This window comes from Monopterus albus, unplaced genomic scaffold, assembly GCF_001952655.1.
Source record: "Monopterus albus unplaced genomic scaffold, M_albus_1.0 scaffold57.1, whole genome shotgun sequence".
NCBI classification, from domain to species: Eukaryota; Metazoa; Chordata; class Actinopteri; order Synbranchiformes; family Synbranchidae; genus Monopterus; species Monopterus albus.
The window spans coordinates 387609-401862 of record NW_018127937.1 but is presented as its reverse complement, the minus strand read 5'-3'; the positions used below and the strand labels follow the sequence as shown (position 1 = coordinate 401862).

The 14254-nt window shown below is 42.4% G+C and overlaps 1 protein-coding gene across 1 annotated transcript in view; it reads left to right on the top strand.

Moving 5' to 3' along the window:
- Nucleotides 1-3264: 3264 nt before the first annotated feature.
- LOC109961652 (uncharacterized) overlaps nucleotides 3265-14254 on the top strand; it is a gene marked incomplete at its 3' end in the record, with an annotated part of 68347 nt that continues 57357 nt past the window's right edge. The window contains exons 1-3 of the mRNA XM_020602659.1: nucleotides 3265-3555; nucleotides 7592-7673; nucleotides 12745-12818. The remainder of the gene's footprint in view (nucleotides 3556-7591; nucleotides 7674-12744; nucleotides 12819-14254) is intronic.

Below are 14254 nucleotides of genomic sequence, written 5' to 3'. Positions count from 1 at the left end.
GCTCAGACTTCGGCTTGTGCTTTCTTCAGCAGCAGGTGAAGTCATGTTTGGGGTTTTATTTTGATCCTGCTAGGTTCCCCTGTCTGGCTGTTTTGCTTTCAGCTCTTGTGGTTTGATCCCAACATTATCTTATATTGGCATCAAACAATAATGTAAAACTAAAGAGAAAAGAAAAGTTAAAAACATGTAGGTGTGTGTTACTTACACTAAGGTACACAATGGTGCAGTCAGGTGGGTGGGTCATCTGAATAAATGTGGTAACAACAGTAGAAAGGCAAACAAATGCTTCAGTAACTTGTAGTTGTCTTTTTCAGGCACTTCATTATTATTTAGGACTTCTGGAAAAACCCAACCTTTCAGTCACTACTGTGACTTGGATGATGAATTGAATGGAAAGTGATATTCATGAACTCTGGTGTGATATAAACACAACACAAATGAAATAGTCATTCCCTTTTCCAAGACCCAGAATATTCTATTTAATACATGCATTAATCAGGAGAATATTATGGTTAGCTCTTTGTTTTCTGAGCTCTGTTTTTGAAGCGAATAAGAATTGAGTTGGTAAAAGTGGATCCTGTACAGTTAACTTTTTAACAGGCCCTGCAACATGACACTGGACCGACTTCCCCTAACCCTGCAGAACATCGTGGTTTAGCTCAACTGCTAAAAGAAAGACTGTTGAACTGAAATATTGAACTCTCGCCAGCTGAATGTGTGATCAGGTAAATGTTACACCGGTGCAGCAGGCTGTTCATGGTGCATGTTGTCCTTGTTTCCTCATTGTACAAGAGTGACTATAATAACATGCAAAACATGTTGCTGCTTGTAGAAAGGCCTTTATACTGTAAACATCCTTGAACTGGAGCTGACACCATTACCCGTCTGGTTTCAGCACAGAAAACGAAACGTGTCCTGTTGATCATCTCTGCAGTGATTCGTACAGCTGTCAGTGTGCTTACTTTTAACTCTGTGTGAACACAGACAGAAATGTCCTGCGGAACGTCAGGTGTCTCTTTGTTTCAACTGTGACTCAGGTTGTTGGGTGGAAAACCTAAGGCACCATTTCTGTCTTTGTGCCAAATGTTTGCTAGCCCTGGCTTCTGCCCAGAGATCTAAAGGTCAGTAAATGTAAGGCGTGTTTTTCTAAATTAACCCAGCTGACACTGTTTCTTCAGTGCTTCAGTCAGTGCGAGGTTAAGAAGGTGGTGATTTGTGCAGATGTGAGGAAAAACAATAGATTTAATCACCATGTGTTACAATTTTAGCACTAATATTTCCATTTTGTGAGACTTCCTTTACTTCATTACTGAGGGAAATATTGTACATTTCACTGCATCTGATGGCCATACTTTACGGGGACAAAGACTAAAACATACTGAAAGTATTATAATTGAAACTACCAATCGGTATGTAAAGTACTTAAACGGCACTAAAATACTGTGTACAGGTAAAACAACTTGTTATGGTGCTAATTAATCTTAGAGCTTGTACTTTTGTTACTTTGAGCTGCTAATACATCTGTACTGAATACAGGACTTGTAAGAGAGGATTACTGAACTGTGTTTTTGCTGAGGATTTGTGTGGATTCATTTCTGTGAAGAGCATACATATATGATAAGTCTTTTAAATACAGCTGCAGGAGGAACAGGCTTGGAAGAAAAGGTCTTGTACATACAATAAACCACTCCTCCCAGTACAGCCTAAATATAGCAGGGCTGGGTGCTGCTGACATAATTGCAACTATAATAATCTTAAGAAGTCACTGACAGAGGAAAGTGATAAAGTTGGCTTTCTATGATGCCATATCAGTTATTTTACTGGCATAGAATCAGTTTGTGTTGGACAAACATCACATACAGACAGAGAAAACATCCTGTAATACAAGATGTACCAACTGCAGATCAAAAACAACAACAACAACAACAGAGGCTGATAAATGCATATGGGTCACAGTGCTGCTCTTCAGCAAGACCCAACCTCAGCAAGATTGTAGGCTCCCACACTGTCTGGTCATCAGCTGATGCCAATTAGGAGGGAAATGAAGAAGTTAGTCAGGTGAAGCCTGGGGTACTTAAGTTTGTATTTTCAGTTTGACAGACTTTATCTTTCCCCTTCTAATGTTGTTGATAGTCTGTTGTGGTCTACGTGCACACCCAGCATTGACGTTTTAATCATAAACCTGTCAGTTTGGGTGTGTTTATGAAATCTGAAATGCCATCCAATAACTTTTACTGGATGCATCCACAAATTCAGAATGATAATGGGGTATAGTGAAGATAGATACGGGCCTATAGGTGTTTGTTACCTGAATAGACTATCTGTTCAATAAATGCCTCCATAATGTAAAATGTACAGTTCGATTAACTGGCAGAGCTGATATAATGTCACACTGACCTTAGTACTGGCGTATGTCAGTTGAAAACAAGAAATGTCAGATATATTGGAGCCCAATACTTAGTTTGTCTTACTTTGCACTGACACATAATGCTGCTATGCCGAATTTGTATTAAACATAAATAAATAAACTTTTAGGCATTTGTAGCAATTAGTTTCACATAGGTAGTGATGCGACGTTCCGTATCGAGGCTTCGAAGCGTGTGCCGAGTAGGGGAGGGGGCGTTTCCGCGATGCGCGTGTCGAGGCTTGCATCATTAGGGGGAGGAGCTGAAAATGATGACGTCCGAAGCCCCGCTGCCCGGCTGTGCCACGTGACTGATTCAGGAAGTGCCATCAGTACAATATACATGTTTTGCATACTACTTTATTTTGCTGACAGTTTTATTCACAGGCTTTCTGCAAAATGCCACACACTTCAAATTCATGCCAACTGATATTGTTGCATCCAGTAGATGTCCTACTAGAGCAAATGAAGCTTCAAGAAGCTTTGCGCTGGAGTGAACCAATTGGATGAAAGGCTTCATTGCTTCATGAAGCTTCATCTGCCCATCACTACACATAGGCCAGTTTCCCCTACTTTGTTGATGTGTTGCAAAGACATTCAAGTATACAATATTTAGTATTAAATATATATTTATTTTTAATTACCATTAACATTGATTTATAGTGTTTTAGGATTGTATTTTAGCAAAACAAACAAAAACTGAATGGTTATCCACACAGAGAGAATGGCCTACCTCATTTATGACTGAATTAAATGCTGTTGACCCAAATCTGTTCTGTGTGAAAAAGGCAAAATTATGTCTTGTAGGCGACATATATTATCTATCTATGCATATAATATATTCATAAAGGGAAAATTGAAACCTTACTTATTTAGTTATGCGTCGTAGAAACAGGTAGCCACTTCCGGTTACGGTTCTTGTTATATTACCGAAATGAGTCCGCGACTCTGGCCTAACAAGAAAGTGAAAAAGGTGAAATGGGCTACAAGACGTTTGCTTTCCGTGCGAAGCGTTGCGGTGGTTAACGCTAACAGAACTTTAGCTCAGTGCGCGGCTGAACAAACAAACAAACAATTGCTGACCTGATAAGTAGTTTAACTAGTTTGTAACGTTCGGTTTTTTTTTTACCTAAGTTATCGGTAAAACACTGGTAAGTGTGATTTTAAAGACTAAATTACCAAATTTGTCCACGCAAAGACATGTCTGATAATTGAAACATGAAGGCTGAGCTAACGTTAGCTAACATGTTGGTGAATTAGCTCAGTGTTTGTTTTTGAACGTAAGCTAGCTGTTAGCATGTTCACCTGGCGTCAGACAGACTGAGCCAGGTATCTGTTAATTTTAGTTGTTAGTTAACTAGTGTCCTCATTTAGCTGGTGACACTTCGGAGATGTTATTTGCTATGCTAATGTACATAGTTACATTTGGCGGTTTGACTCTGCTGTATTTTCAGCGTGCAGTCGTTAGCTATTTGTCAGTGAATAGATGTGTTTCAGCTGAATTTTTGATTTAGCGAAGTTAGCATATTGTAACCAACAATTAATAATTAGCATTGTATTAGCTGGTTGGGAACGTTAAAAAGTTACAGATGATGGAGTTTAGTGGCTTGCCATTGACGATATTTTTTATCAGCTATGTGTGCAGTGGTGGCAGTTGACTATGTATTAATTGACTTAAGTAACGTTGATATACTTAACTACAATTCTGAGGTATCTGTAACATTACTTGAGTATTTCCATTTTCTTCCTTTCCATGAAAGTACTTGTATTTGATAACTTGCTTTTCAGATGAATGAAACAAACCACATAAGTCAGACAAAACAAAATACAGATTAATCAAAAGACTTTATTGATCCTTGAAATTCACAATATCCACATTATCAATATTACCAGCACAAACTTGAGAGAAGTGGAAACCAACAATAATTTTCATTACCAATGAATCTCTTGATTAGAATTTGGATTAAAGGAGTAGTGGTTGACTTGTGAAATGTAAGATTAGTGAAAAATACCCTTTGCAACTTCTCAAAGATCAAGCTGCTGTCCTCCTTTTGGCAGATGCAACTTTCTGTCAGCAGTGATAAGAGAAACCAGTCATCCTGTGAGACGCTGGACCTAGAGGATAGTTGACATTTTGAGTATTTTGAGTTAAAGCTAGTGATGGATTTGTAAACCAGTTGCTAATTATGGCTTTATGGATTTACTGATTGATTAAGAGAGTAAATGTTTCAGCCCTATCCAGACTGTCTGGAAACCTGAGAGCAGTGCATGGCAGTATAAAAGCATACACACGCCTGTCTGTACATGGGAGAACGAGCCTCAGTTTGTGTGATGAGTATTTCCATTACAGTCTAGTCACAACAGATAACTCAACTGGGTCCTTGAAAAAGACCAGCAAGTCATTTAGCCTTTGGTTGTATGTCTCCATAGTGGTGTTACTTTTTGTTATTTGACATTTCCATGCAAAGTATTAGTTTTGTCTTGTATCATACAAAGTACTGGTCCCTACAAACAAGTGTGACAGCCCCTCTGTCTTTCAGCTCTCAAGTGTCTGTAAGGAGCCGGACAGTGTTTGTTGACGGTTCCAATCCTGGAGAATAAAATCTCACATCACACTGTCCTACACAGGAGTTAAATCCCTTGATGAGTGATTTCATTACAACACTACTGTACTGTTGACTCCCTGCCTCACTATGTTCCTCTACTTTGTAGCTTTAGTCTCTGAGCTGGAGGATTGGATGTAATAGGAGCCCCACCTGTCCTTCAGAGATGGAGACTGACACATCAGTTTTTACAGCACCTGTTGTCAGATCTGTGGCTCCTCTAAGCCCTCAGCTGCTGCTGTTGCTCAGAGTTGATCCTCTGAATCATGGCCTCGCCCTCCTCTAACAGGCCAGTGAGTCTCGGTGAAAGCACATGGCAATGCCTCAGCGCTTTGCTGTATCAGACACTGAAGCACCAACCTCCCTACATAAGACAAATGTTTTAGTAGCATGGAGTGTTTTCCTAATGTCTGCTCTGTTTTTTTTTCTGAAGATGGCAGACTGGTTTTATCCCGAGCACGGTGTCCATACTGTTGATCTGTAACAGCTGTATACAGGATTTTGTGTAGGTTGGCATGAATGACGTGATGTTTCTCACATTCAATTTTTGATTAACAGGCATGTTAATGCATCTGTGTAGCAGAGTGTGGTGAAGTGTTACAGTGGCCTGTTTACTTTGGACAGAGACATGTTTCTAACCGCTGTGCAGAGACCGACCTCCCTTTGATGTCATGTTGATTTAAACCTGTGTAACTCACAGAACAAGTCAAAGCTGCTGGCTGTGATCCACAGGTCTGGAAGCAGGCCTGTTAATGAAACTGATCAGGGTGAGCACAAGGAAACATTCTTCAGGCCCCTCTCAGACAGAGCAGCGAGTCAAGATGGATTAAAAGCCTTTATTTAATTGATGGGTAGCAACCTCACTGGGTCTTTGTCAGGGCAGAAACAGTAAAACCAGATTGTTCACACCTCATTCTTTAGTGAGGAAAGAAAACTACAATTAAAATGGTATAAAAATCAAATCTTCCAATTAAAGAGTTTCTTCAGAATGAGATGAAGCAGAGACATTGGAGCTGGAGAAGCAGCTTCCAGGCTATAGGAGAAATGATTCAAAACCATTGTACTGGTTATCAGTTCATTTTGTGATGATTAATTATTTTTCGGGTTTGTTAGGTGTCAGTGTGCAGTTCAGTGGCTCCACCACTTTTGTCCAGTGAACTAACAGCTTTTAAATAATTTGTTGTGGAAGTTGTTATAGACACCTGAGCTGCCCAGAGGATAAATCTTGTTTATGTAGATAATACCCTGACCTTTCCTTTAGCGCCATCAGCAAGTCACAGGTTTAATTTATCTCAACATCTACCAAATGGAGTGGACCCAAAATATTTAGCATATTTTAGCAGCAGCTCGGACTCTCTTCTGTTCTTCCCTTGTCACTCTACACCCGTGGTTCTCAAAGTGTGGGGCGCGCTCCACTAGTGGGGAATAAAGCCATGACAGGTGGGGCACAATGAACGGAGAAAATTAGAAATGGGCCATTAATACAAGTAAATTAAAATAACATCAGTTTGGGGCCTGGGAGAAAAAAAGTGGAACCATAGTGCAACAATACTGGTTTAACGTCGCCATGTTAACTGCAGTGCAACAATATAAGGAAACGTTCACAGAGAGGGCCAATAGTGTACGTAGTGGGCATAACGTAAATGGATAAACTTGTTATATGGACCACAAAAAAAGCAGGTCATTCATCGCAAGCAGACAAAGAAACGACAGGCACTAAGTCTTATCAACCAAAATGCCAGCTGAAAAGGAAATATGATGAAGCCTATCTTGCGCTTGGATTCACTGTGGGAATGGTGGGGGCAGAGGAGGGACACGTGTGTCTTGTGTCTTAAACCGCTGGCAGCAGATAGCATGAGACCCAACCAATTAAGAAGACGTTTAGAGACGACACACCCCAGTCATGTTAATAAGCCAATCGACTGGCAGAATACCGACAGCAGAAAAATCGCATGGTAAAATTTGCATCAGTGGACAGCAAGCACAAATGGCTTCCTTCAAAGTTGCATACAGAATTGCACAGTGCAGAAACCGTACACAATTGCTGAGCAGCTCATTCTCCCTGCTGCTGTAGACATGGTGTCGATTATGCTGGATCAGACAAGTCCTGCAAAATTGAAAACTATCCCTCTGTCAAACGATAGTTGCACTTATATTTTATCTGTTTTGAACTTGGTGTTATTTGATATTAAAATAAATTTTAAAATTGACCGATTTTGTTATTTTTTGACAAGTGGGGCTTGAAAATTCACCCACCCTCTAAGTGGGGAATGACAGAAAATGTTTTGAGAACCACTGCTCTACACACAGAGTGGCAAATAGGAGGGCTTTGGTTAATGTTAAAGCATAAATGAAAAAAATTCCCATTGCTTCTTTTTCGTTTGGTGTATGTAAATGGTATAAGCACATTGTCACATTTGTTTTAAACCATCTTATTCGGGGAGGAAAATGCGAAGTCAGAAGGAAAAGAAATGTCATAGTGTTTTATGTGAAGGCTGTTTGGACCAAAGGTTAAAACTGCAAATTTGTTTGCTGTGATTGAGGACAGCAGTGTGCACTGAACCCTCTTCCTCTCCACCTGCAGGACTGTGGGGGTTTACTGGACTGCAGGCCTGGACCTGACTCAGCGTCTCAGACCAGAGGAGCAAGATGAGTTTCTGCTGCAGGTCAGGTCACTATGCTTGTCTGTCTGTGGTTCTGCTCAGCAGCTAAATGGTTGTAATTGCTAGCCTAGCCCGCAGGCTCACCTGGCCTGGTGGGTGTCAGACAGATGCAAATTGTTAGTTTGGTTAGGCAGCCATAAACAGCAGACTGAAGAAAGTATATAGGTATAGGAGGAGGAGACACCTGGTCCTGTGCTCACTTCTCCCTTTCATAGCTCTCACACTGTCGCCTCACTCAGTCCTGCTGTTGGGATGAGGAAAATGGTCTGATCCTGTCACGGACCCAACCTCGGTGTGAACTGTGAGTTACAACAGTAATCTTGACTAAAAGGGGGGGGGGACATAAAGATTGTGGAGCCGATTATGAACTGGATTTGGACATGACTGATCGGACCCTGTTGGACTGAGTCTGTTTCAGTCTGGGTCACTCTGTCGACAGTCGGCAGGTAAAGTTGTGTGGTCTGTGATATGTACTGACGTTGTGACGATGTACTGACGACTACTGATGTTCTCAGAAAAACTTTAAGAGGTGATATTTGTGACTATGGCTGCAGCAGTATACTGTGTGCTTATTACCAGTACTGAAGAAAAACACACAACACGTCCACCTTTCTTCCCTGACTGCCTGTCAGACTCCGTCATGGGCGCCACATGCACACATGCAGCGGACAAATGGCAGAGAGAAGGTGGCTGATGGCACGGATCTCCATCCACCAGAAAAGAAATTAAAACTGGTAGAGCAGGAATAGTTTGGATAGACAAAAATGAACACCTTCTGGAACACCACTCCCCAGTGCAGATCAAAGTTTGTGTCCTGCTTATTACTTTAATCCCAAACAAGAAATTGTGAGTGTAAAAAATGTCAGTTATAAAATGCGCTATCAAAATAATTTTTCATATTGTCTGTTCACTAATCTCTGACTTAATGCGCTATCAAAATAATTTTTCATATCGTCTGTTCACTAATCTCTGACAACAGGACTCACACTGGTCCCTATCTGAAACATACAAACTTTGCCAGCTCACATTAAGTGAGTAAGTGTATACGTGAAGCTACAGACAGGATCAGTCTGGCTGTGCTGTCATGCACCTACAGTAAATTATTATAGTAAATAAAATCTGTGATATTTTGATAACATCCCTTCTGCAGCGGTTATACTGTGAAAATTTCATGTCATTTCAAATCGATTTGTGATTGACATCAGCGACCGCTGATACCACTGACCTGACACCTGATCAAGATGTATGGTGAATAAACAACAGATGGAGATTAAAGAATGGTGAGCGAATAGGACTTGTGTGAACGTGCACTGGACAAGTGAAACTGTGCAGGAGAATGAACACCTCTACATCCTTAAATCAAAGACACAACAGGACTGATGGCAGACCCTGCAGTCTGTTTTCCACACGTCTCCACCCAGGATTTCACCCAGACTCTGTGCTCTCTACCTTTTTTTTGTCATTTTTAGCACAGACTGCATATAAAGTTGGAGCTGGTAGAAGTTTGCTAAAGTGTTTTGGTTTCAGTCTCGTTTGTGCTGGAGGTCGGTGCTGCACACTACTAATGGTAGTCTGTGTTGATGGCGTATTAAGTTTAAGCAAAGTTAATTATTAAATTCAAAATGCTGCCAGTTGAAGATGAATTGCATGTGTCCATGTTCTGGACCATGTCTGGGCTGAGTTCAGCTTTTTGTTCCCTCAACATAATGGTGCTAACAACATAGAAATGTTTAAAATCTGTGAATCAGTCCCAGTTCCACAATCTGAATCATTGTTTCTTGCCCCTAATATTTTGGGAGTTTGTGATACCCTGTGTAGTCAAAGTAAATACAAATATCAAAATGCTTTTTAGTCTAGGAACAGCACTGAGACGGTTCTTTTCTCTATGTGTATCATTCCTGTTTAACAATCTTTTCTCAGTAGTCGGTCATCCAGCCACAGGGGGAATGTGGGTACCCATTTGGGAGGCCCTTGTCTTTCTTTGGCAGCACAACAGCAGGACCAGCCGGCCAAAAATGAAGCTCTTCTGTGGGAGCTCAGCACCAGGCCCTCCCCCCTCCTCACTGGGTGCCTGTGAGTCGTTGTTCGAGGTGGAAAGATGGATCAGACCTGCCCACATTCTTCTCTGATGAGCTGTGTTGTCAGTGTGAACTCAGAGCAGTGAGATGTGGTGTTTCATAACGTGTCGACACCTCAGCTCACATAGCATTGTTATAATTATACAAAGGAGACAGAAGGTGGTCCACTGAGGCAGGCTGTGTTGGATAAGCACCACTTTCTTCACTACATGTGACTGCATGTTGGATGCCCTGGCCTAACTGGACCGCCACCAAACCACATCCAGAAGATTTTACATACTCTTGTTTGTCACACACATAAAATTTGATGTAGTTACATAAGAGGACAGAAGAGAAATGCATGAGGCACACTGCCGAGTTAAATGATCAGCATGTGGCCTGAAAAATGTGTGTGACTAAGTCTGAATCACCTCCAGTGTGTTCATGGTGATGGAGGAACATGTCAGCCAGTGCAGGAGTGTGGTCACTGATGGCTTTACTGGTGGTGTCTGGACACAGTGGAACATTGTGGCCCAGAGGGAGGAGGGAGATCAGGACGTGTTGGAGGAGACGTTCACTGGTGGGTTGAGTCTGTGCAGGAGATTTAATGATGAGAAGAAAATATAAAATATCACCAGATTGATGCTTTAAACATTAGGGCCACAGATCTTCAGTATATGGGCAACACATGCAGAGACTACACATCCACTGGAGCCTGTTTGACTGAAAGTTGACCTGGATTGAACGGTATGTACTATGAAGTCAGCCAACCCTGCTCCCTCCCTGCCCTCGCCTTTTCCTTTACATATTCAGCAGTCATATGAAAGGAGGCTCCTTGGAGACTGTTGAAGCTGCAGTCAGGTTGAAGTGCTGGCTTTGGGAGCCCTCCAGGGAAGCCTGGCGGACACCTCAAAGGTTCAGATACAAGGCAGGCCCCACAGAGGCCCCTTCAAGGCCAGGCTTCATGGCCAGACTGGAGCTGCTGTTAAATGACCAGTTCAGAACAGCAAGACACAGTGTGCACTGGCAAAAAGAAAGGGGAGAAGACAGGGAGCAGTTTTCATGCAAACAGAGAAAGTACATGTGTTTGCTAGAACAGCCCTGTAGGGCCATTGCCTTGTATTATTTCCCTTCGGGATGAATAAAGTATTCTGTCTTTCTGTATCTAATTTATCATTATGCCATATCATAAATTTAGAAGCACACAGGAAAGACTTGCCATGCTGAGTACTGAAAATATCACAATCTCAGTCTTAACTTAAAGACTGTCCATCATGTAATTGGACGCAACCTGTAGCCTGAAATCATCCATTTTACTAATGAGTGCTCTGGCACTCGTCAGAAAAGGGCTGGGAAGCGGTGCTCTATGTGGCTGCCTCTGTAGCCTAGCTAATGCTCCAGCCCTGCAGCCTCGCTTCTGCTTCCTCTCCCTGCACCACCTTCGTGTCCTTGCCATGGGAATGGTAATCCACAGAGACCCGGGGCTCCTCACTATGTCCACTGGTATCCTGTGTGAGCAGAGAAACTCAGCTGTGACTCTCTGCTTGTAGCAAGCTCCCGTCTTCAGGAGATCGTGTAGGTGTTGTTCACCCAGCAAAATGTACACAGTACGGAAAACAGCTGTAACTCTCTGCTTGTAGCAAGCTCCCGTTTTCAGGAGATCGTGTAGGTGTTCACCCAGCAAAATGTACACAGTATGGAAAACAACATGTACACCAACCACCAAACAAAACACCGACTGAAGGAGCACTGAGCTGCTGCAACTGTGCGTTGCTGCCCTCTTGCTCTGTTAGTTGTCAAGTGGTTTGTTAGCTTTCATTTATTTGTGCTTTTGAAATGAAGGGCAGCCTGACTGGCCTGTTGGTGTAAATCCTCTGCTTGGCCTAAGTAACATGATGATCATTCTGATGTTAAGCTATCAACTGTTCAATGCTGCCATAAGGGCCCCACAGCCTTAGACTTTGAGAAACACTGGTCAGTGGAAAGTGAAATATACATGATTTGTAGTGAAGTGGGTCAGTTATGCAAGCTTCAGCACATTAAAATAAAAGCTGAAGCTGATCCTACACATGTAGTAGTTGCCTGTAGAAATGGTCTCTATGTTGTGGTTTGCTTTTGTGGCCTGGCTCCTTCTCCTCCTGTTATGACCTCTCTGTGTTCTGCAGCGCTTGCACTCTTGGCTGACACACTGACCACGATTCCTGTGTAGAACAACTCGCATCAGTCATCAGCCATAAAAGTACTTGAGTCCGTGAGACACTTGTAGCACAGTTTTCAGGCATATTATTAACAGTGTGTGACTGTGTTTACTGTCAGTCCGGTAATTTATTGAACACAGAGTCAGACTGGCTCTCCTGCCAACAGTCAATTGTGAGTTCTGCCAGCCATGGCTCGATTGTTGGCCGCTGTGGAGCTTGTTGGAGAAGACACATGTTCAGTTTTCAGCTGGGGGTAAGAAGAAGAGTTGATGTGTGTGGTTCTCCATGTTCTGCTCTGTTTGGCTGGATCCACACATCCAAGCTACAGTACAACACAAAGCACACTGTCAGTAACAGTGTTTAGATCTTCCTGCCAACACTGTGGCTTCATGTGTAAGGAGCAGTGTGAATGAACACCATCCTCAGCCAAGCCATTCATTAGTTCACTCACTCTGTCGGGTTAGTATCACCTGTTTAATTTCCCTTTAACAGAAGTTTTTTTTAAAAGTGAAAACGGTTAAAGTGAAAGAAATTTTTCATGAGAAGTCACTCACTCTGTCGGGTTAGTATCACCTGTTTAATTTCCCTTTAACAGAAGTTTTTTTTTTAAGTGAAAACGGTTAAAGTGAAAGAAGTTTTTCATGAGAAGTCAGTTTTTCTGTATCATTGACTTCACTACAAAACTAACTGGATAAACAGATGAAATACATTAGTGTTTTTGCTTTTGACCAAAGTAATTAAAAAGGTCTGTTGTGTGACATGAAATCCCAGTCCATCTGGTTACTAGTCAGTGATGTCTGCTTCTGTGCTTGTGTGCAGGTCAGTTTAATTCCAGTTCCTTCAGTAGCAGACCTCCAACAGCAGCCAACCTGGAGGACCATCTACATAACCAGGTAAGCATCAGTACCCACACACAGACTGCTTATCTCAGAGGGGTTACGTTGCTTTACGTGCAGCTGGAACAGGTAGGACATGTCAACACAGGATGAGTCAGCTGCTGGTTCTTCTGCTGTGCTAACTGATGGCATCCTGAACGTCCGTACTGTCAGTCTGTTGCACACACTGTTTCCTCTATGTCCGTCCAGAGGAGGAATCCCTCCTCTGTTGCTCTTCCTGAGGTTTCTTCCTTTTGTTTTTGGTGATCTGATTCAAGGATCTAGGGACAGTTGAAAAAGAGATCACGATCAGTGAGACCACCTATTTAAATTGATTAAATAAAATGCTGATGAAACTCATGGATGTGGTTTTAGTATTTTGCTGTTGGAAGAAGGTGCACATCCTTGGCCGACTGACGATCCAGTGTGAGGTGATGTTTTGCTGATGTTGGTGTGCATATTGAGTGTAACAGTGATGCAGCACAGCTGTGTCCTCTGACATGCACACATTATTGAGTCCCTGTGGGTTACTGCTTAGTATTCATTCATTCAGATTCCCGCTTCTTCCTCCTCCCCAGATGCACCTCGTGGTCCCTCTGTGGCCGCTAAGAAACCCCAAAGGTCACTGATGTTAGGAGGACCATCTGCCACTTAGCTTTAGCATATACAGTAGAAAATAGAGGGTAGTAATATTAGAACTGTCATGTGGTCAGTTGTAACCTTTTTTTTTCAGTGTATAAATGTTGAGTAAAACCCACATGTTAAAGACATCAAGCAAAACGAACTGTAAACTGAAAGCTACCAGCTGGTCCCTTTGACCCTGTTTAATGTCATTGCTCCTGCAGGAGAAGGGTGAAGTGTGAAGAAGCTGAGACGCAACAAACGGCTCCAGCACGTTGCTCTGTGCAGCATGAGGAGCTAGTGGGGTAGTGCAAATGGGGCAGACATCAGTGACTCTGGCTTCCCTCAGATAATGCAGACAGCTGTTCTCAGCCCATGGTGCTGTTTGTTGAAAACAGACAGCCTCCCATGTTTCCTGAGGGACAAACCTGTCACTCAGTGCAGTGGAGGTCTATGGCACAGAGTGTGTGTGTATGTGCTTGTAGTGGAGGTCTATGGCACAGAGTGTGTGTCTGTGCTTGTGTAATGAGAATTGTTGAGCAGCTTGCAGAAGCCACAGAGAAGCCCCTGAGCATGGTCTTAAGCTGTCATTTGTACAAAGTAACATTTTGTCATTGTAATGTGTGGCCTGTTGTGTTCATTTTGTTGGAATGAACAAGCAGCGGTGACGCCCTGTGTGTGTGTGTGGTTCTGTTGGACACATTCTTTAATGAGCTGGATAATGTCAGACTGTCATCATGACTGCTCGGTGCTGTTAAACAGCTGTCTATTAACAGACCTGTGGCTGCCAGGTAATGTGTAGTGCTGCTGCAGGGATTAGTGACCCACACGGT